This window comes from Aplysia californica, unplaced genomic scaffold (genome assembly GCF_000002075.1).
Source record: "Aplysia californica isolate F4 #8 unplaced genomic scaffold, AplCal3.0 scaffold01261, whole genome shotgun sequence".
Taxonomy (NCBI): Eukaryota; Metazoa; Mollusca; class Gastropoda; order Aplysiida; family Aplysiidae; genus Aplysia; species Aplysia californica.
Window position 1 is genome coordinate 1 of NW_004798531.1, and position 4,740 is coordinate 4,740.

General features: G+C 40.9%; 1 long non-coding RNA gene across 1 annotated transcript; it reads right to left on the minus strand.

Annotated features, from left to right (window-relative positions):
- Positions 1–2,291: 2,291 nt before the first annotated feature.
- Positions 2,292–4,017, minus strand: LOC118478943. Its single transcript, XR_004859375.1, has 2 exons — positions 3,879–4,017; positions 2,292–2,379 (listed from the first exon to the last, which is right to left on the minus strand). It is a non-coding gene; the product is annotated as an uncharacterized LOC118478943 (long non-coding RNA).
- Positions 4,018–4,740: the final 723 nt, after the last annotated feature.

Here is a 4,740-nt window from a genome sequence, read left to right on the forward strand (position 1 = left end):
CCCCCCCAACAAAACAACAAAACAAATAACAACAACAACAACAAACAAACAAAAACAACAAAAAACAACGACGACAAAAAACCCAACAATGGTTCACTCGCACTCTCAGGAGAACAACGAAACCCTCTTTTGAAAACAATAGCACACTTATTTCGAAGACCTCGCGGCCGGTGTTAATAAAAAAAAAAAAAAAAAAAAACAACTGTCGTTTCGTTTCTCAAATTAGATTTATTTTTCGTGCAAAAAGAGTTCAATTAAAAAAAATAATCTGGTTTTATCCAAAGAGGTTATACTAGTTCTATTTATAACCTCTTTGGGTCTGATCACAAAATGGGAATCGCTGGGGGTATCAATTCTAAAACCTTGTAGTTGTAGACTCATTACTTCTTCTGTTTGACTGGTGTTTTATTGTTCTTGTTAATTGAACGGAAAGACCAACATTAATCAGTAATCAGCCTTGAGTTCCAGTTTGCGATATCATCCTTTTTTCCCACTAAGGTATGGAACTCCTTCTGTAGCTCGCTAAAATACAAGTATGAAATATGTGAGGAATCATAGTGAAATCAGGCGCTCGCCAACTAACAAAATCGAAGAAACAGGCATTTTTCCGCCAGTTTAACAATTTTTCGAATTTCTGTTTTTTTTTTGTTTTTTTACTCAACTCTTTTTATTACATGTAAAACACATTCCCAAGTAAAGTTTACTGAAAAACGTTGATTAAAGGCACCAAATATAATTTTTTTCTGTTGACAAGGACTCTTTAGCCATTAAAGTTACCAAACTACGGAAGCCATTTTCTCGCTTATTTTACCTCTCAAACCAACCTACCTCACCTCACCTCCTTCAATCGGAAATTCCTTGACTTGTATTCAAGATAGATTACAATTTTTTCCTCTGAAAGAGAGGCGAATGAATAAACTTTCAGATGATACCAATAACTCCACATGCCCAAAAATTGACGAGCGCCTGATTCCACTGCGTTGTGACACATATGTGAGGCAGCATGGTGGAATCAGGCTCCCGTCAATTTTGGGGCATGTGGAGTTATTGGTGTCATCTTAAAGCCTGTTCATTTGTCTCTGTTTCAGAGTCAAAATTAGTGAGAATATGGCCGCCAAAAATTTGCTTAAGAGTCCATGGTAGCTGAAAATTTGACTTTTTTTTGTACCTTTAATCAACGTTTTTAGAAAAATCCACCCAGAAATGAGTTCTTTAATGGGCATGAAAGGTGTTGAGCCAAAATACAAAAATTTGATAACAATTCATAAACCTGCAGAAAAATGCAAGTTACTTCACTTTGAGTACTATGAGAGCCACCACGCTGCCTCACATATGTGGCCTCCAGAATTTGTATGAGGAATTGAATAGTCAATGAGTCATGCATAAACCATTGATGTCTTCTGTATGGCCAACTCATTAGTTCTTCCCTCGGGTCGGTGTTTCTTTCCCTGTCTTTGTGTGAATCTGTCTGTTCTTGATCCTCCGATCTGCACTTTCGTCTTTTAAAGTGGCTCAATAGTTTTGAATAATTTATGAGCTTGACTTTGGTTAGAGTATAGACCTAATTGAGTTTTGTGCCTTTTTGTTTTGCCTGTCTTTCACTTACCCGTTCTTTTCTGTCTTTTGTTTATTCTTCACTCTTCTGTACTTTTGGATAGCTTCCTCTTTTTTTCTTTTTTTTTGTGTGCAAGCTGAGCACGTTAAAGATCCCTTGGTGGTCTAAAATCGATAAGAGAAGGCTTCGGCCAACACTCGGGCAAAATTCAAAAATTCCTACCAGCTGAAAAAGTTTAATGTGTCCCGCACGCTCATATGACCTTACGCAGTTGCGAGCGCCGTAAAACACTTACAAAAAACAACAACAACAAAAAACAACGTATTTCTTTTCTTTCCATTTCCCACTCTAATCTTAGTTATCGGACTGTTTCTTTCTCATGATCAGTCTGTCTTCAGGGTAACTACAATGTGCCTGTCGCCGTGCATGTTTTCGAGAGCTCACAAGAACATGAATCTGTTAAATTTTTAATATTTTGCAAGTCCGTTTTTTAGTCTCTCTATCGCCTGTGTTTCCAGTAATACGGGGTGCCCACTACGGCTGGATCGGGCCGATCGCCCGACTCGGTCGCCTGAAACTGAAAACAAATACGTTTGTTTTTGAGGAGATCGAGTCGGCGATCGGCCAGATTGGCCAATCCCATCCGTTGTGGGCACCCCTTATTATAAAGAGTGTTTGCTTGCGTGTCCGCATGTTTATGATGCACTTGCCTCCATCTGAAAGGTGAAAGCGTACCCGTCCGGGTTGACCAAGGGTACGATAATCCAGTCAAACCTGTCCAGGAGGTCATCAACAGCCGGGTCTTGCTCTTCGTTGAAAGCCAACTGGAGAGGGAAAGGTTGATGAGTATCGTTATTGTCATTGCTGTTGTCAGCGCTTTCGCAGTTAAGATAAGATAAGATAAGATACATCTTTATTGTCCAGATCCTGGCATATTGGTTTGTTTTTTCACCACGTGTACACACACACACACACACACACACACACACACACACACACACACAAACAAACACACACACACACTCACACACAGACATGCACACACATGCAGGCTCACAATCGCATGCATAATATAAATGAGCAGCAGTATAAAAAATAATCTTAAGCTAGATACATACTCAGTGTTATTCTGATGCATGCTCTAGGGTCATATGAATACTTAAACAAGATTGTTAAGATGGAAGAATTAGAGCGAAGTGAACAGCGCCCACAGTTGCAGTCGTTTTTTAAGGTGGTAATGATAGTGAAGATTGTGGCGGTGGTGATGATGATGATGATGATGATGATGATGATGATGATGATGATGATGATGATGGTGGTGATGATGATGATGATGATGATGATGAGGATGATGATGATGATGACTATGATGAGGATGATGATGATGATGATGATGATGATGATGATGATGATGATGATGATGATGATGATGCAGGTGAATAAATAAAAATAATGATCCTGAAGATGAAGGCAACATAAAAGTGCAAAGAAAAGGTCGTTTTAAAACATTTTCAAAACATTTCCATATATACTTTATCTGTCTGAGTATTCGTTTCCACCTTGCAGCTGGTATCTCCAGTGGCTAACTGAGCAGTGAGTTTAGACTCAAGTAATGTGAAGCAAATGTCGGTGACACGGGGATCAGATGGGTGGTCACTGGGGTGTGTCCTTGAGCAAGACACGACAACCCCAGCTCAAAATACAAGGCGTTGCACAGTGACGACCGACAATGGCCACCCTACCACAATATGCCCAGGGCCCAGGAAATCGTCTCACTAACAAGGCAATGACCAATGTCCGGATCGGATGCGGGAACATCTTTACTACTTTACTTTTACTGCACGCGGTGTTGAACCTATACATGGCTAAGTGACCAAAAGTTAACTCTTTAAAGACGTAACAGAAACATAATATCCAACCAGCAGTAGACTGAAGCCAATGTTACGGCATATTTCAAACCTTCATACACAAATGAGCAAAACAAATTTGCCTATTTTGTTGTATACCTTGTGTTGCGTCGGTGGCCTAGTGGTTAGGCTCTCGGACTTGAGCGCTTGATCAGCTGCTTACACTGTATGCTTCCCGGGAAGCTGAGAATGTTTCGAGTGCTCAATTGTCTGCTGGGGTAATAGTATAGTGTAAAGCGCATAGAGCTTGCTGTTGAGCAGGGGTATGCGCTATACAAATGCTATTTATCATTATTATTGTTGCCTGCCTTTCTATGTTTTAGATAATGACAACAGAATGGAAAACAAAAATGGCCTGAATAACGAAGTTCCCCAAAACAGCGCATTCTCGGTGAGTTAAAGAAATGGACTCCTACCCTGTAGACAATTTCCAGCGCCATTGCCGGAGCTATCCACTCCCGGCTGTGTACGCCGCCGTCAACAAAGATGGCGTCCTTCGGCGTCTCTGTCTCGTTGCCTTTGCTGATCTAAGTGAAAAAAACAAACAGATATACCAGTTTGAAATTATAGCAAATCTATACTCAAAATTTAGAATAAGTATAGAAAACTATACCTATACAATAACGGTTATTTAGCGAAAGGAGTGCGGTGGCGGAGCGGTTAGTACGCTCGTCTCCGAAACGGAAAGTCCGGGTTCGAGATTTGCTACGGACACGGATTTTTTCCGCCCCCTCCTACCCACCCAGCAGTAAACGGTACCTGACTTCGAGTTGAGGAAGTAAAGGCGGCGTGGAAAGGAACTGGCCACCCTACCACAATATGATTAGGGAACAACTTTATTTTAGTGAAAGGAAAGTGTAAGAGTAAGACCAACAAACAGAAACAACAGAGGGAAGAGTAGGTGGCATAGACGTAAGTCTCTTCGGCTCGCAACCGTCGAAAGGTCAGGGGTTCGAATCCTTTCAGAGGCCCAACGTTGCGTCCTTGGAAAAGGCGCTTTACATGGATTTTGATAATTTCACTTAGGTAGGAAAAGGTACCCGGCAACAGACATCGAACGGTTTTGTCAGTATCAATATTATTGTTTCAACTGTTAAACAGCTGTGCCGCCTGCAATGACGCCTATTCTCAAGCCAAGTAAATAAAGTAAGTAAACAGCTGCTTGTACTTTATGCTTCTCAGAATATTTCTGAGTCATTTCCCCCAGGTAGAAATGGTACCCAACTACAGACAGCGAAAGATTTTGCCAGTATGTTATTGTTTGAGCTGTTAAGGGGG